This window comes from Ursus maritimus, unplaced genomic scaffold (genome assembly GCF_017311325.1).
Source record: "Ursus maritimus isolate PB19 unplaced genomic scaffold, ASM1731132v1 scaffold_15, whole genome shotgun sequence".
NCBI classification, from domain to species: domain Eukaryota; kingdom Metazoa; phylum Chordata; class Mammalia; order Carnivora; family Ursidae; genus Ursus; species Ursus maritimus.
Window position 1 is genome coordinate 26,590,838 of NW_024423897.1, and position 19,776 is coordinate 26,610,613.

Consider the following 19,776-nt stretch of genomic DNA (forward strand, 5'->3'; position numbering starts at 1 on the left):
CCTTTTTTCATGGGCTGCTCTGCTTGAAATGAAATCTGGGATTGCCGTATTGAGTAAAACCAGACTTCACTTGGGATAGATTAACACATCTGCCATTATTTTCTCCTCAGAGACTAATATGAGGGATTTCTGTTTTCCTACATGTTAAAGCTTGCCTCTGCTAGGGATCAATCATTCAACCATTAAAATTCTTTTTTCTTTTCAACCATTAATTCTTGAGTCCTGGTTTTGTAATGCTGTTTTTATTTTACTGTTTTGTGTGTTGTATCTTTGCACTGTCTACAATTCCCTACTCCTCTTCAAAAAGTTAACTCTTTAGTTTTTGAGTCTGGAAAGATTGCATACACCTTAGCCTTTCCTGGCGAGATTTTTCTAAATGCTGAGTCTCATTTATACAGTTCTCTTCTATGTTTCTGTCATATCTTGCATGACGTTATACCTATCTCCTATGTTAAACTGCATAATTTGGTTTATTTTTCTGATTTTTCCCATTCAATTTTACCTTCATGAGGCAAAAATTCTCTATTGCTAGTGTCCAACACATTGAAAAAATATGTGCACGTCTCTGTATTGAGTGAATTAATGACCTATAAAAACTGCTGCCAGCATTGCTTATCTCACCACCATCATCATCGTCATCACCACTGTTTGTGGGCAAGATCTTTACATGCATATTTTCACTTATTTTTCACAGGAATGAGAATAGTTTCCTATTTCTGTCTCCCGTTGTTTTCAGATGAGAAATGGGGTAGAGAGTGAAATAAATGGGCCAAGGTCAATATGTTGGTAAGCTGCAGAGGCAGAGTCTAAATCTAGTCTGACTTCGGAGCCCAAGGTCTTAACCACAAAGATATACTCCCTCCAACATTTATTATAGTTGCTCTGAAGTCTGGAGTAAAGATTTGTTGGGCTGCTTTAGAGTCAGGGTCACCAAATTATTCACAAAAAGAGGAGCTATAGAGACATTTGTTGCTTCCCATCACTGCTCACACAACCCGAGATTTTGTGTCCTTGTCTCCTTTTTTTCTGCATGACTGCGTTTCCATGCAAGCTCTGGTCAAGGCAAAGTCACAGGGATTCTGGTTTACACTGTGAAAGCCAGGAAGAAAATGCGCTACTCTGCCAGGAATATGTCAACCTGGTCAGAGCAAGCAGAACAAAACAGATTAAAGAAACAAAAACTCCAATTCCATATAAACATCATAGTTCACTAGGTGGTCTAGGGAAAATAATACAATAGTTGATTAAAAATATTTAGCATTGTGTATTACAAACGTACAAATTGATTCATATGCTGCTGTGGGTAATTTTTTTTTTTCTGAGTGCTGGTTATCTTTCTTTGTTATAATCTGAAATGCTCTTTATAACTGAGGCAGGACTGTATTTCTGAACTCTCCACCATGCATCCCTCCCTGTCTCTGGTCATTTCTAACTATGGAAATCCAAAAACAGTAATAGCAGCAGCTAAAATGTTCTGAGAGTTTACTTTGCATCATGTACTCTGCATATTGTTTGATTTCATCCTGAAAACAACCCTGTGAATCACAACTTTAATACTATTTCCACTTCACAAATACATGCACAACCTGAGGCCTAGAGAGATCAAGTAAATTATCATTACCATGTAACTAATAAATGAAAAAAATAGTACTCAAAATTCTATCTGGTTTTAAAGCTTGTGCTATTAACTACCACTCTGCCCCCCTCACCATTCTGCCAAGCGTTCCACACAGTCACGTCCCTGCCCATGCTGCTCCCTCTATCTGGGTGGTCTTCCCCATTTATCCACCTGGCTTCCTTCTGCTCATCCTTCAAAAACCATCCCAAGCATCACCACATCTGGAAGGCCTTCCTTGACACACTTTCACCATCCCTTGCACTGAGTCAGCTGACTCTTTTTGTCTTCTTATTTAGCAACAATCCATTATTTTATCTATAAAATCATATTTACTTTTTCTATAATGTATTGTGAAGGTGTGCCCTTATACTGCCAATGCCTGGCAAAGTGACTGGCTTGCTGGGACCATATAAAAAAGACTAAATGGAAAAATAAAGGAGCTAAATTACTGATTTCTTTTTAAAAGATTTATTTATTTATTTATTTGAGGGGGAGGAGGAAAGAAAGAGGAGGAGAGAAACCCAAGCACTGAGCAGGGAGCCTGATGTAGGCCTCGATCTCATGACCCTGAGATCAGACTGGAGCCAAAACCAAGAGTTGGACGCCCAACTGACTACACCACCCAGGCACCCCTGATTTTTTTTTTTTTATTTTAAAAAATTACTGATTTTTTTAAAAAGTTATTTTCTTTAACTTCGGACTAATAGAAAAGTAGAAAAATAGTCTAAAGAATTCAAGTCTACTCTTCACTCAAATTCATAAATTATTCAATATATTTACATCATTCTTGCTCTCAAATATATTTTTCCATATATTTCTCATGTACATATAACAGAGAATGGTATCTAGATCCATCTATATATGAAGATATGTGAATATACATATGTTTATATGTGTATATGTGTGTGTGTGTATATATACATTTATATATATATATATATATATAATGAGATAGAACAAGTTGCAGATGTCATATCCTTTTAAAAATTTTTTTTAAATTATTTACTTATTTATTTTAGAGAGAGAGAGTGAGAGAGTGGGGGCAGGGAAGGACAGAGCGGGGGCGGGTGGAGAGAGAGAGTGTCAGGCCAACTCCACGCCAAGCACAGAGCCTGACACAGGGCTCCATGACCCTGAGATCATAAACTCAGCAGAAACCAAGAGTCTGACGCTTAACTGACTGTGCCACCCAGGCACCCCTCATATCTTTTTATTCTTAAATATTCAGAGTATATTATCTGAGAACAAGGACAGGCTCTTATGTGACTACAATTATCAAAATAAAGAAATTTAACAATGATACAAAAAGAATGTTATTATTACCTAATTCACAATTTTCAAATGTTACTAGTTATTCCAATAATGTCCTTTAGGCTCTTTATTTTCAGGGCAAGATCACTCATTGATATTTAGTTGTCATCTCACTTTTAGGCACGTTTAATCGGGAATAGTTCTTCACTCTTCTTTTTTCTCTCACTTCTATTACTTTGACATACTTTAGAGTACATGCCAGTTATGTTGTAGAATAACTGATGGCTTAGCCTGATGTTTTGTCTGATTTTTCCTCATGATTTGATTCAATTTATGCATTTTTGTCAAGAATTTCACAGAAGTCATATTGTATCCTTCACAGTGCCTTGCATCTGGAGGCACATCTTGGGTTTTTTTGTAGTTGCTTTTTGCTTGTTTGTTTGTTTTGTTTTTATCTACATTATTGGTGATGCTAAGTTTTGATCATTCCTTTAAGGCTGTATCTGTTCACTTTAAAGAAGCTGGTAATTAATATGTTAAATGTGAGAATATATTTTGAGACCATATAAATATTCCTTTCCTCCTACAAATTTTTCATCCCTACCTAAATCAATCACCATGGTTATTGCACAGTGGTGATCTAATCCTATCATTCCTTTTGCATTTATTAGTTGGCATTCTGCTATGAAGAATATATTTTCCTTCTTCCTTATTTATTTATTCACTTTATTTTTTTATTAAAAAAAATTTTTTTTAAAGATTTTATTTATTTATTTGACAGAGAGAGACAGCCAGCGAGAGAGGGAACACAGGCAGGGGGAATGGGAGAAGAAGAAGCAGGCTCCCAGAAGAGGAGCCTGATGTGGGGCTCGATCCCAGAACGCTGGGATCACTCCCTGAGCTGAAGGCAGACGCTTAACGACTGCGCCACGCAGGCGCCCCATATTTATGCACTTTAATATGGAATCATGGATTTTTATTGTCTTAAATGGTTTATAACCCATACTAATATTTTGTAAAATCATAAAGTGATCTTGCATTTGGCCAATGGGCTCTCTTAAAGCTATGCTTCTTTTGCCTGTTCTATTGGTGATATTCCATGCAAATTTCTTTTCCATACTTCTCCTATAAGAATTTTAAGAGTCAACAAAGTTTTGATGTTCAAAGATAAAGGACTTTGGGATGGAGATGAATGGTTTCCTGAACTGCAGGAACTATAGTCATGGTAGTTATGGTGTGCTGCAGCTGTCCTGAGACAGCAAATTGCTGGCATTTCTGCCCAGCTCCCAGAAACACCATCATGTTGGTCACTTGAAATCAGCCATGCCATAAAAATTTTCTGTGTTCTCCCTCCCCTCAACCTCCCCCTTCCACACTGAAGAGATTGTTGTTAAACAGTTTACTAGCACACTGCTAGCTATATCCAGTCTCAAATTTACTATTACTTTCTTCTGGCTAAGCATCCTGAGAAGTTGGTGTAGCTTTCCTTGAAATGCTTAATGTCACACACTGGTCTCCTGCCTGAGAACAGAGTCCTGAGAAGCAGGGGGACATAATGAATGGGAAATAAACAGTAGCTGAGAGTAAATGCCCCTATTGGTTTTCCCTCCCAAACATGTACAAGAGGCATCATAACCCTAGAGTCATCGGGTAAAAAGAGGTCATTCCAATTCTATGAGGTTGGCTCTTTGGGGTCTCAGAGGGGTGTGTGCCTGGAGCTGAGGAGGTCCCTTCTGAATGGGCAAATACAATTACCCAGCTTCAATGGATGTAGCTGCCATTTTAGGTTCACTGATTCCTCTTTCCTCAACCTTACAGCCCGCACTCCATGTGTTTGTCTCACTGCAGCCCATCACAGAGAGCTGCCCCAGATAACTACAAGTTAAAAATGCTTGGGTGAATTTGTTCTAGAAAGCGGGGTCTCTATCAAATTCTTATTTAAAACGTGTGTGCCCAGCTGGAACATTTATTTATCTCAGATTGATAAGCAAGCCTAGGCTTGTTTTCATCAGCTCCAAATTTGCTTTGACACGGAATGTTGACACTACCAACCTGGGCTCAAATTTGATCACATGCTTTTACCAAAAGGATGGCCAGCAGACTAGGATTTCTCTAATGTGACAGTACTTGAATGTACTATCCAGCTTTTAATGTAACAACATTTGAAAGGCTTGCTCTAACACTAAGAGGGGTTGTAGCATTCTTGAACAGATGCAGTTTTAAGTGCTGTGCCATTCTCACAAAGGTAACCAGGAATATGGAAGCTTTGCTTACTCTCTTCCAAATCCACAAAAGATCACTCTCTCTGTCTGTGGCTTCCAAATGACCGTAGAGAGTATAAAGTTGTATTTAAATATTTCTCTTCTTTATCTTGTGTCACATAAGCTGCATTTTCTTTTTTTTATAATTGTAAAATATTTTAAAGATGCAAAAATAAAAATTTTATCCAATTTACTTTATTATTTGTAGGATTGTTTTCTGACAGATCTGATTGTGACAACCAGAGGAATATTAAATGCTGACACCTGCTATTAAGTTGGAATTTTTGATGAGGTTCAAAGATGGATCTTCATGACCTGGAAAAATAAATCAAGGTCACTGATTGACTCATGCAAAGTCTTTCAGCCATTTATATTACAATGTAATTATAGTAAACTGATGTACAATCCTGGAAGAGCTGTAACCTAGTCACATTGATACATATGCATTATATGATGAATAAATGAAAAGAGAAAAAAGGACAATATACAAAGGAAATCGCTTATATTCTTTATTATAAGGAGGTTCTAAGTACCGCATAGCTACCTTAAAGTTTAGTTTCCGGATACCCATTATTCAGTGATGTTCAGGTTGTCTTGATTTACATTACAGTAAATTACAGCATTACAGCTGCTTGTATTCACTCTTTATTATTATTATTTGCGTTTAAAACATAGTCCTATTATTTTACCTCATCTTAGAAATGAGCATTATTTCAAAACTGAAATACTTTCTGATTACAATAGTGAAGAAAATCTAAACATCCATTGCTATGTATTGAAGAAACATCAATTCAAAGTGTGTGTTAAGGTTTCTTTTGCTGCAATGTCTTTGGGAAATTTGGGAGAGAGAAATACTCATATTTCCAGAACCTTCTCCTCATTTGTCTCAGGTTTAGACTCAGTACTATTAAGTCAGTTTTGTCAAGGAGTGATAGTATACATGTACAAATGGAAGCACTCTATAGAGTTATGTGTGTTGGAGATGAAGCTTCTTGTTTGCAATATTTTCTTTCTTGGGTGAAAAGGAAAATGCTGATTGGTAGACACTGCCTGAAGTATGAAGGATAGTCAAGAATTTATTGGTTAGGAAAGCATAACAACAAGAGGTTTCTTGCCTTTTCCTTGTTCCTAGTCAAGACAGTTCCTTTCCTTAGTTATTCTTTGGAGGAAAGAGGAAAAAAACAAAAATTCAAGAAGCAAAGCTGTAACTAAGGGTGATTGTGACAAATTCCTTGTACCTGAGAAAATGGGAAATAGAGGAGCCAAGGTGGATGGGTCATCTTTTTGTTCTTATTCCTTCCTAATTCCAGGAGATTCCAGTACATAGTTGCACTTTACTTAGTGAATAGCTAATTGCAATACTTAAACATAGTATGCATAAGTAATTCTCATAAATATTCCTTTTTTATGGGCAGAGGTAAAAATATGTGATTGAAAACAAAGTTTCAGTATTGTTCAAAATGGATTCCTCCTTTCAGTATGTACGAATTTTCCCATCTTAGAGCTTTTGACTATGTGGCTTTAGGCTGTGTCCCCTAAAAGTTTTGCATGGCATACCCTTCATCCAAGATTGCATTAAGCTTTTCTTTATGTATTTGGTATTATGGAAATTATCTCTATCTTTATCCCTATCTCTATCTCTATGAAGATATATCTAGCAACTAGTTCTCTAGCTATATAGCTCTCTATATTTATTACTTCATAATGCTGGGTATACACTAGCATGACCTCTTTCTTCTGGAGTATATTATTTGACATTCTAGGGATATTCTTTTATGTTTTTCTCTAAAACCTCAATTGAGAATCACGAATTAGAGTCATCTTATGGATCTTTTTGTGATGGCATTTTTTTAAATTAAAAATTTGCTATTTAATTTACAAAGTAAATGATTTGAATATTTTCAAAGATAAGTTGGACTTTTTAAGGCCATTTCTGGAAATTATAAAGAAATCAGTCACCTTCTATAGAATATTATAACCAAACTCTGAAGTTATGAAAATAGAAATATGATTTATCTTTTATTTCCTGCTGATTAAAATTTGATGTCCTGTCAACCTTAATTAAGACTATAATCTCAAATTTGTCTTTTTATTCTCAAGAAGACTGCTGCTGGGTCTCTATGTCATAAAGATGGTCCAGCTATACTTGGCTGTATAAAGGAGGCAAGTTGTTTTTTCAAGAAAATTCATAATTCACTGCATACCATATTAAATATTGGAATAAAAGAAATGTATAAGCCAGTGAAATAAAATGAATTCTCATGTCTATAAATATTTACATTTGCAGAATGTAGAATGTAGAATGTCCTAAAATTTGACTGAATGGAGCATTTGTCTCCAGGTAAGTGGGGGGGGAGGTGGTGGTGGCATAGCAACACTTTAAAAAAGCTGAATAGATTGCAAACTAAATCACATCAGATGCTTCAGGGTAGCATAAATAGGATTGTATCTCTGTGCATTTTCAGTAGTTAATATGCAGATAGAGCACTTTTGTGGAATTAGTTTGGCTCCTATTCAGCTCCCAGCAATATCAATATTAAATCTCTAGTACAGTTGAATAAGTAGGGGATTAACATATTTCCAGATTCATTTTATTACGTACGTTGTTGATGGTTGATTTCTTGTATTGAAAAAAAATTACTTCTGAAGTTACTCCATAGATGAATGATTTCATTCTAAAGACATGGAAAATTGTATGTATTTTAGGTATAACAAACCAACTTAGTAGCTTTAAGAAAAGTTAAAAGGGAAAAGATTCCTTTCTGCATCATTTTAACATGACTAGTTGTCAATATTTTTGTACAAATTGTATTTTCTGGATACATTTGATGAATATTAGCCTTGTTGCTAATTTACTTAAATATCACATTTAAAATGTTACTAATTACCTCCCTTTCTTTCTTTCTTTTTTCCCTTGTCTTTTTTAGGCAAGTACGTATAACAAAAAAGTACATAACTGCTATCCATAATGTTCCCTATAGCGAGTTCTATTTTGCTTGTGCTTCGTCTGCAATTTTCCTCTTGAAATTTGGCACAATATACATAAAAATTAGAATATCTGCCACTAGTATTGTAGATTCTGCCAGACAGACCATCAATATGAAAAAGGAAAAAAAAAACCCCAAAAACAAAAACACTGCCTTTCATAGATCACACTTCAGCCATCACAGTGACAAAATAATTGCAGGACCAGTAATATTAGTCAGACCACATGGGCACAGGACACCGAGTCTGTGACAGAAGCAAATGTGCTATTAAGAAAGTAGCCAAGTAAGGGCATGCTGTTCTGACATGTCGAGTGCTGCCTGTGAATGTAGAATGCCTTCTTTGAGTGAATGTCAGGGCACGGTGATTACCATAATTAAAACATACACATATGGCACATTTGTAACTGTTTAAGGTTCCAGCAAGTAAAGATGAGTCGCAACTGGAAATTTGCCACAGCCACCGGGGCCTAAAGACACTGCCGTGTTCAGGTATTAGAGGTACACCCATGTACAGAAAGCACAGCCCTAAACTCAAGGGCTCTGTTGCCTCATGTGCTACCAGAATCTATTCACTCATGCTATGGTTTGAAAGAAAAAAATAAACTCATTGACTTCAACCAGTTTTATTTTTCTTACCAGGCAGCAGAAACTAAGAAACTTTGGATTTTATGTTTTATAGGGAAGTAAAAAAAAAACATTTCTCCTTCTGTGAGATCCTAGCAATAAATGTCTGGAAAGTCACATTAATTATTATGCATAGAAAGTTGAATTGATGAGTACCACATCAAGTAGTGCCTGGGGGTACTCTAACTTTTCAAATGCACCAGCACCATGAATAGCTATGCATGGTTATATGTACCCTGTAGAGTAGAAGGGTTTATGTATTTCCAGCACCTGGTTAATTTATTGAAAAAGAATCTCTGTGTAACTCACACTTTGCCTCTAAAATTAGCTTTTTGGCACAAAGTAAAGTTTTGTTTTGTTTGGTTTTATTTCATAACAGATTAGTCTAATATGAGGTGATGGTAGTATAATGTAATAATTAATTTAATAACCCAGGTAAAGTTATAGTTTTGTTTTCCAAGAATGGGTCTTGCCAAGGAGTGCTTCTAGTCTATTTTTTGATAAGTTAAAATTGTAGAAGATTGTGGACATTAAATTGAAGCAGTTACCTGCTTTAAAAATATCTTTTCTGGGACACCAGGGTGGCTCAGTAGGTTAAGTGTCTGCCTTCGGCTAGGTCATGATCCCAGGGTCCTTGGATCGAGTCCCACATCAGGCTCCTTGCTCTGTGGGAAGCCTGCTTCTCCCTCTGCCTGCAGCTCTCCTTGCTTCTGTTCTCTATCTCTCTCTGACAAATAAAGTCTTTAAAAAAATTTCTCTTCCAAAGTATACTTTATATAAAATATTAATTAATTTTAGTCACAAAACTTATATATTTTATACTAAAATTTTAAAAGCATATTTTGGAGAGAAAAAATAATTCCTTGTTTATATGAATTAACTAATTTGACAAATACTTATTAAATACTTGTGCAATATTTATTAAATGCTTGTTATTCAAGGAGTGCTAACTTACCCTAAGATGTGTTTTTGAAACGTTGTGGCACCTTTCTTAAGGTCGTGATGAATTGGTGATGTCTCTGGCATTTAGTGTGGGGAACAGTCTTAGTTATTTGTGTATTAGCTGTCCCTTCCCAGCTAAAGTAGGCTGTTTCCACCTCAAACATCTTCATGTCTCTTCTCTTGGTGAGAGTTTTCTCCAGCATCACAGGAGCTTACTCAGTCACACGCAGGGACAACCTGGAAGTGAGGAGTAAAGACCAAAGTGGGTCAAGAGAATCCATGGATAAATGTCCCAGCTTTTCTATCCTGGGGTAAGATATGCATTTCTGAGGCATGTGCCACCTGGATTCTCATGGGGGCTGGCCCTCATTTACTCACAGGAATAGCTCACACGTTAACTCCTCCATTATTCCCTTTTCATCTTTCCTTCCCCTCAAAGTCTTGTCTCATTGACTGCTTTGGGGAGATGCCAATCTAAGACACAGTCTCTCCTAAGAAGGAATGTCCTGAATGCCTCACAACTATTCAATGTTCTGCTGAGTATCCAGTAGATTATATATGCACACACAGCACTTGTATGTGTGTGTATGTGTGTGCATGTGTGTATATACAAAGATCTATAACAAACTATACATTCATATATGTATATATATTTTAATAGGTCTAGAACCTATGAATATAAAACAGATTTTGCATGGTTTCAATACATATTAAATTTTTCAAGAATACAACTATGGGGAAACAATGGAAAGATTTTATTTAATTTTGTTTGCATCTTCGTCAAGAAGTTTTTGGCATTTTGGAAAATCTCACCACCATGATAGAAACTTGTTTTTTGAATAAACATTGTGGCTGCAATGTAAAGAACCTAATGAATAGGCCATTGTTGATGTTATTGACCAACTAGATGGCTTTGGCAATTATTACAAGGCAAAAAAAAATGGTAGCTTGGGCTACCAGAAATTGTCATGGATCTGAAAATAATGATATAGTTTTAAGGAAGAGTAAAAAGTTAGAACCAATAAATACGGGTTGAGAGAAAAAGAAACATGTGAAGAGTGCTAGTTTTCTGATAATATACACTAAGGCAAAGCACACTAGAAGATAACTGTCTTTATAGGTGAATCCTGAGTTTAGTTTCCATAGACTGAATTTGAGTTGTCATTGAGATATGCAAAAGGAAATGTCAGGTAAGCACCTGAATATTTATAAGCCTGGAAATTGGAGAACAGGTCAGGTTTAGAGACATGAATGTCATATTTCATCATTCTATAGATAAGAAACAGATTTTGATGGCATACCTGAGATTGCCCAGGGAGAGAATGCAGTGAGACAAGAAGCCTAAAAGAAAGCTTTGAGGATCTCTGATACTTAATTTTGGGGTAATATTCAAAACAAGCTGTAAAGCAGCAGCCAGCAAGGTAGAGGAGACCAGAGAAGATATAATCACAACAGCCAAGGGAAGAGAGTACTTCTAGAAAGATTAAATGGCAGATTTTGCTTAAGGGTCACAGTAGCAGCTAAAAGTTACTAATTTCGTTTGGCAGCAGGTAAAGCAGAAAAAACTGAATTCAGGGGCGCCTGGGTGGCACAGTTGTTAAGCGTCTGCCTTCGGCTCAGGGCATGATCCTGGCGTTATGGGATCGAGCCCCACATCAGGCTCTTCTGCTATGAGCCTGCTTCTTCCTCTCCCACTCCCCCTGCTTGTGTTCCCTCTCTCGCTGGCTGTCTCTATCTCTGTTGAATAAATAAATAAAATCTTTAAAAAAAAAAAAGAAAAAGAAAAAACTGAATTCAAATTTTGGCTTTTCTATTGCATGTTTATGTGGTAAACTGAGGCAAGTTACTTAAAATTCTTCCATGTATATAGTCTAGGTAGAATTATTGACCTCACAGGAATATTTCCAGGATTAAATGAGATAGTGTTTGTCTAGGGCTGAGCATACACAGCCCTAATTAATAGAAATTTCAGCAAGGGTGGAGGAGGTCCCAAGTCAGCTTTACAACATACCTGTAACCTCCCGGACATTCGGTGTAACCAAGAGAAACTGAATTGCTGATTCCTACCTTAAAAGAAAGGTGGCAGATTCAGGTAGTATAAGGGAATTCCTAAGGCAATTCCAGTAGCTAAAATTTCAGTGAGCAGTGTTTGTTGCAGAGCCTAATTATGGTTAAATCACGTTTATTGAGCGTCATTAGGGAATAGTGGGATCTATAGCAGGACGTTTTCCGTGCTGTACTCTACCTGGCTACTCCGTTACCATGCCTGCTTTTTAAAGCATTTCCTGTTATCTTCCGTCACTGGTAGTCCATGGTGATTTCAGGTTGTGGCAGGATGCCTGAGACTAAGGATCATTTCTTTACAGCCTCACACAGTCACTTTTGTGCCGCTTTAATCAGTTATGAGACCATTGCCTTTCCTTTTCCCCATGATATGGCTTAAATTTGGGGTAGTGTGTAGCTTCTTTATGCAAATTTATAATGTAAATATGTATTAAATATATTAAATGATAGTTTTTTCTGATTGCCATTTCTTGTTCATGTTATGAATATTCACCTACACCTTCAAAATAATAACTTACTTTATTTGGTCAGTGGACCTTTGGTGTACTTGAAAATCATCTGGGGAGGGGCAACTGAGTGGCTCAGTCTGTTAAGCATCTGCTTCCGCTCAGGTCAGGATTGATCTGGAGTCCAAGGATTCAGGCTCCCTCCTTAGTGGGGAGTCTGCTTCTGTCTCTGACCCTCCCCTGTCTCTTGCTCCCTCTCTCTCTTTCTCTCTCTCTCTCTCTCTCTCAGGAAATAAATACAATCTATAAAAAAAAAAGGGAATCATCTGGGAAACTTGTTAAAAACTCTATCGCTAAATCAATCAATCAATCAATCAATCTCAGCCTTTGCTACCAGAGTTTGATTCGGTTGGTTTTGTTTGGCACTCAGAAATCTTAATTATTAAAAGGCCACTAACATAATTCTGATATATATCAAGCACTCACTGCAGGAAGTGTAGTGGCTTAAAATTTTGGGCTAACTCGATATACTGGGTTTGAGTGTCAGCTCCGTGACTTACTAGCTATGAGACCTTAGGCAATTTACTTAAGCTTAGGTTTCCTTATATATAAAATGAAATTCATAACAGTAGCTACATTATAGGTTTAATGTGAGGATTAAGTGAGTCAGTCATAAAAGTATTTAGCATAGTACCTGGCACGTACTAAGCACTCATCTTGGGTCGAGCTCCTTGGAAAGCAGAGCCTAAAACAAGGATTTGTGCAGTTGCTTACTTGAGAGGTGATCTTAGGAAACAAGTGGGGATGAGGGAAAGAGAGAGGGGAGGGAGAAAAGCCAGTGAAAGTTAAATTACTAGGCTGGTTACCGCTGAAGGTGACTAGGGTTCAATACCACGGGGAGCCTTCTGAGAGGCACCTTAGCACTGTCCCACCAGAGAACAGGGAGGCTCAGGAATCAACCCACCAACTCCTGTCCCCAGCTGGTTGAAAGTTGCTTGGAGGAGGTAATTTTTTTTCACTTCTGGTCTGTACCTGTTCATGGATGATCATTTGTTTTCCTTGGCTTCGGAGAAAGCCTTGAGGCTCAAAGCAGAAACACCACTGGCAATTTGATAGGGGCCCTGGCATTATGCGTGAAACTGTCAGCCAGAGCTGAACTGAAATCAGGGGGCCAGAGTTCTATGACAGGAGTCATCGTAGGCATCTGCTGCAATTGTTAATTATAAATGACACATTATGTGCTCCATAAATGTTAGTCATTATTTTCAGATGTTAAACATTGTGCTATTATTTCACTTAACTTTCATTAGGACCCTTTGAGGTGTTACTATGTTCATTTCACAGAAAGTGATAACTGGAAAGATTACCTAAAATGAAAATGCACAATATCACACTTAAGAAGGGGTAGACATGTTTTATAACTAAGTTGTTTTTCACCATGACTATCTCACCTCAGTAGGGATAAATCTGAACAGTGGTGAGAGTACAAAGGCATATCCCCCGAGTTTAAGGTCTGGAACTACTTATAGCAATGTAAACAGCTTTATATACTACTAAGATCTCAAAAAATAAAAAAAAAAAAAATTCAGAGTTAAATGTTGCCCTAAAAGTCATCTAATTGACTTAATTTCCCAATGGGTAAAGTTGTGTTTTGTCACAATGTTTGAGAACGTAATCATAAAATGAATGATAAAGTTATTTTTTGAAGCTAATGAAAACCAGAAAAGTTATTAACATCCAATACTTTTTTTAGCAGATTTTGATATGAAAATAATTTTTATTATGTCTATTTTGCAAAAAAGAAAATTGATGTAATAAAAGAGATTATGTGACAGACCTGGATTTACTGACTAATCATCTTGAATTAAAAACAATTACTTGAAAATTTCAGTTTGGTGTTTAATATCATGAAATGATACAGTGCAGTATATTCCTTTTAAGACCTTTCCATATTCCAGTATAGAGGTGAAACAATACCTTCAAAAGGAACATTTTTTAAAAAAGACTATTTTGCTAAGGTTGAAACGTGAAATCTCTGATATGCTGAGGAGTGATTTTGAAGTGGGACCCGGTGCTGTGCCTGCACTTGGGCTGAGCAGACCAGCTGTGCTAGTTGTTCTGTTGGAAGGAATACCTGCTGGGAGAGTAGTCTGCATGTGTTCCTTAATTTCCTGCATTATCATATCCTTATAATCAGTTTCTAAACCGTGACGCCATTATGAAGACTGAAATACAAGGTGCCAGGAGAGTTTCTAGGAGATGTAGTTTGAAGTGGAATATTTTATTTAGCCTCTTATCACTCAGTGTGTGTGTGTGTGTGTATGTTTCTGTGTCTGTGTGTGTATGAATTTATACATGTATGTATATACACATAGACTTATGTTTGTCTTACCTAAAGCCATGAGCCACTTATGTTAATTTTCATAATGAGGTCTCAGACTCAGATGGTCTTCAAGTAGTTAAGTAAGAAATATTATCTCACTTAAGAAGGCTGAATCAGACAAAATGTATTTGGGTTGTACATACACTGAGAAAAGAAAAAAATCATGTCTTACAGACACACTGCAGGGTCCAAAATAATGGATACACTTTTAATTGAAATGGCAATAATATTCTTTTTGAAGTGAAATGACAATGATTGAAAATGACAGTGATATTCTTTTTGTAGTTTGATTGAAAATGACAATGATATTCTTTGTGTAGTTTAATGATTAATGCTTCTTTACATGGGAGTGGATGCATGAAATAAACTCATCCGTAAGAACCATATTTTTATGAGGGTCCAGTACTCCCTGTCTATCCTTTAAATATTCTTAAACCATTAGCTACCATTTTATTTCATGCAGTTTAGCATGTATAGAGACACTGCAGATTTTTGCAGTTAGTGAGAATTTAATTTTAACTTCAGAGAACAATGATTATTTTTATTAGGAATACTAATTCATTTTTTATAAAACATTTTGATAGGGTTAAATAGTAAAATTTGTCTTCTTTCTTTTACATTTTCCAATTGCTATTATTGATAAAACTAAGTTTATATTGTTTAAAACTCAAAAGTTTTTAAGCACAGGTGAAGTGGAGGATGGTACAATATTAAAACAACAATAACAACAACAACAACAAGATAGGGTGTCCAGAAGAGGAGCCCATGTTCAGAAAAAATTAAATGCTTAGATTAGGGCATGTTGGGTCTGAAGTGGTAAAGAGAAATTCATGTGGAAGAATCAGCAGGTCATTTCTGCATGCTCTACTGAGCCAAATGCTCAGATTCCTTCAAGCAAATTAATAATGTTTACTTCTTCATGTTTGAAGTGACCCTCTGAATTCATTAAAAAAAAAAGTACAAATTAATTTGATGGTAAGAATCAAATGTGAGCAACAGTGGGTCTTAAAATGAAAAGCCTCAAATACTTGGACATCACACTTGGAGTGGACACAGCTCTGGACTATGCATGAAGGCTCCCCAATTAAATTACGTAGGCCCAAACTGCCTTCTCTGTGCTGATGGTACTCACTTATTTCCAGACTAGATTTCCTTCTAAAGTCCTCTGGATTAGTCCATGTAAATGACCGCAGGGAATTTATGCTAAATATACTAAAGAGAAGTCATATTTTTCCCATGCAGTATCTGCTCTTCCTGTGTTCTTTATGTCAAGGAAGAATATCTCAAGCCTGTAAAATTACAGTACTAGAAATTGTGTATTTTTAAAATTTATAGGACTTTTTTTTTTAAAGCGGTGTGAATGGGATATTCCTTTCTCTTTCTTTCAGTTTCATTTGGAAATGGCCCCAAATAAAATTGTGGTTTATAATTTGTAATTTTTACCATGTATGATTATTATATCCTATGTTCTTGGATTTAAAAACAATTGAGTAGGGGTGCCTGGGTGGCTCAGTCAGTTATGCAACTCTTGGTTTTGGCTCACATTATCATCTCAGGGTCCTGAGGTCAGGCCCTGTGTTGGGCTCAGCTCTGGGTATGAAACCTGCTTGGGATTCTGTCTGTTCCTGCTCACTCTTCCCCACTTCCCCTCCTCCCCCGGTTTGCCCTCTCTCTCTCTAAAATAAAAATAAAAAAATAAAAAATAAATTAAAAAAATAAAAATACATGAATAAAATGTCTTATGTTTCTTTTCTACTCTAAATACCCTGTAAACAAATAAACAAATCCCCAAACTGAATAAGTTGCTCTCTACTTATGAGGTCTTCAACCATGCATCAGTTGTTTATCATTCCTGATAGCAATAGATTTCCTCAGAGAGACTCCATCAATTTTGTCTCCAACATATTCAATGAACAAAAAATTTCATTTTATACCTGATGATATTGGCCATGTGATCTTCTGTGAAAGAGATGGTCGTCAGGGTGCAGAAACATGCTTATCTAGCTGGCTGGCTGGCTTGCTGATGTATGTATGTACATATGTATGTATGTATGTGTGTGCTTGCTTGTTTGTTTATTTGTTTATTTATGTATTTATGTTTTCTGCTCCCATAATTCCTTTTGAGCGTGTTCAAACATCTTCATAAATTAGAACTTGCAGAGTGCACAGTCTGAGAGCCAGATACCATAGTCCGAAGCCCATTTATGGAGGCACCAGAATATTTATCTTTGTGATGTATGATTGCTATGTGGTAAAGAACTTCAACAACTAAATCCAAGAATGAAGTCTTAACACAGTATTAGAGTGATTATTTGAGGAAAAAAAAACAAACTAGTAAATATTTTTAGTATAACAAAATCTACGAATCAATAAATGAGATTCTTTCTGCTTGATTCCTTGAGTTACCAGTCTAGAATGCTATTTATTTAAGAAATGATATCCAGTCTCATCAGTCAGCTAGTAGTTAAAAATGGGGTTTGATCCAAATTGACAAAGAAAAAGTCAAACTTTCCCTCTTCGCAGATGACATGATACTTTATGTGGAAAGCCCAAAAGACTGCACCCCCAAATTACTAGAACTCATACAGCAATTCAGTGATGTGGTAGGATACAAAATCAATGCACAGAAATCAGTTGCTTCCTTATACAATAACAATATAACTGTAGAAAGAGAAATTAAGGAATCAATTCCATTCACAATAGCAACAAAAACCATAAGATATCTAGGAATAAATCTAACCAAAGAGGTAACTATACTCTAGAAACTGCAGAACACGTAGGAAAGAAATTGAGGAAGACACAAAAAGATGGAAAAACATTCCATGTTCATGAATTGGAAGAATAAACATTGTTAAAATGTCTGTCCTGCCTAGAGAAATATACACTTTCAATGCCATCCCTATTAAAATACTATTGGCATTTTTCAAAGAGCTGAAAGAAACAATCCTAAAATTTGTATGGAACCAGAAAAGACCCTGAATCACCAAGGGAATGATGAAAAAGAAAAACAAAGCTGGGGACATCACGTTGCCTGACTTCAAGCTATATTACAAAGCTGTGATCACCAAAACAGCATGATATTGGCACAAAAACAGACACATAGACCAATGGAACAGAATAGAGACCCTAGAAATGGACCCTCAACTCTATGGTCTACTAATCTTTGACAAATCAGGAAAAAATATCCAATGGGAAAAAGACAGTCTCTTCAATAAGTGGTGGTGAGCAAATTGGACAGCTACATATAGAAGAATGAAACTGGACCATTCCCTTACACCAAAGATAAGCTCAAAGATAAACTCAAAATGGATGAAAGACCACAGTGTGAGACAGGAATCCATCAAAATCCTAGAGGAGAACATAGGCAGTAACCTCTTTGACATTGGCCACAGTAACTTCTTTCAAGACACATCTCCAAAGGCAAGTGAAACAAAAACAAAAATGAACTTTTGGGACTTCATCCCAAAGATGAAGATAAAAGCTTCTTCACAGCAAGGGAAACAGTTAACCAAATTAAGAGGCAGCCCATTAAATGGGAGAAGATATTTGCAAATGACATTACAGATAAAGGGCTGATATCCAAGATACATAAAGAACTCAAACTCAACACTCAGAATACAAATAACCCAGTCAAAAAATGGGCAGAAGATATGAACAGACACTTCTCCAAAGAAGACATACAAAGGGCTAACAGACACATGAAAAAATGCTCAACGTCACTAGTCATCAGGGAAATACAAATCAAAACCACAATGAGATACCACCTTACACCAATTAGAATGGCAAAAATTAACAAAACAGGAAACAACAAGTGTTGGCGAGGATGTGGAGAAAGGATGTTACACTGTTGGTGGGAATGCAAGCTGATGCAGCTACTCTGGAAAACAGAATGGAGGTTCCTCAAGATGTTAAAAATAGAGCTACCCTATGACCCAGCAATTGCACTACTAGGTATTTACCCCAAAGATACAGATGTAGTGAAAGGAAAGGGCACATGCACGCCAATGTTCATAGTAGCAGTGTCCATAATAGCCAAACTGTGGGAGGAACCGAGATGCCTTTCAACAGATGAATGGATAAAGATGTGGTTCATATATACAATGGAATGTTATTCAGCCATCAGAAAGGATGAATACCCACTATTTGCATTGACATGGATGGAACTGGAGGAGATTATGCTAAGTGAAGTAAGTCAAGCAGAGAAAGACAATTATCATATGGTTTCACTCATATGTGAAACATAAGCCATAGGACAAAGGACCATAGGGGAAGAGAGGGAAATCTGAAGGGAGAGAAATCAGAGAGGGAGATGAACCATGAGACACTGTGGACCCCAGGAAACAGGCTGGGTGTTTCAGAGGGGAGGGGTGTAGAGGAAGGGATAATAGGGTGATGGGTATTAAGGAGGACACGTGTTGTGATGAGCACTGAGTGTTATATGTAATTAATGAATCATTGAACACTGCATCAACTAATGATGTACTATACAGTGGCTAACTGAACATAATAAAAAATAAATAAAATAGCAATCACCTCCTGTCAAAAAAAATGGGGTTTGAAGAGTTTGGCCAAGTGTTGCATTTTGTCAGTGTTTGCTTTTTCATATCCCCTCTTATAATATTAATATTAAAACAAGTATTCAACATACTACTGTAATATTCCCTATCTATGTATGTATATGTTGGAGTCAATGAAAACATAATCTAATGTAGTATCTGTATGAGGATTGGATTTATAATTTTGTTGTGAAATTTTAATTCATTATTGGCCAGAGCATTTCCAAGGTATTAATGTTGAAGCTTTCTTTAACCAAACCAGTGCCCTAACCAGCTTATCAGGGTGATTGAGAGTTAAACATTGTGCATACATGTACCTATTTCTTCACCAGCATCACCAATCCAACCATACTAGAGAGGTGCAATCATCCTCTTCCTAAACTAGTTTTCTGCTCTACTCCGTTTTCCTAGTATGCTGCAAGGCCTTGTAGATGCCTTCTGTGTTTACTCCATCTCTTATTATATTGCACAGGCTTCTGTGTCCTAATACAAAAAAGATCCCTTTACCTCCTGCTCCTGTGACTGTTGCTATGGCAGCTCTTGTTTTCTGAGCTGCACACACTCCACTTAATTACTTTGCACAGTACTATGCATGATATTGCTTTACTGAATTCAAGTTTGTTTTCTTTCTTTGTACATCTAAA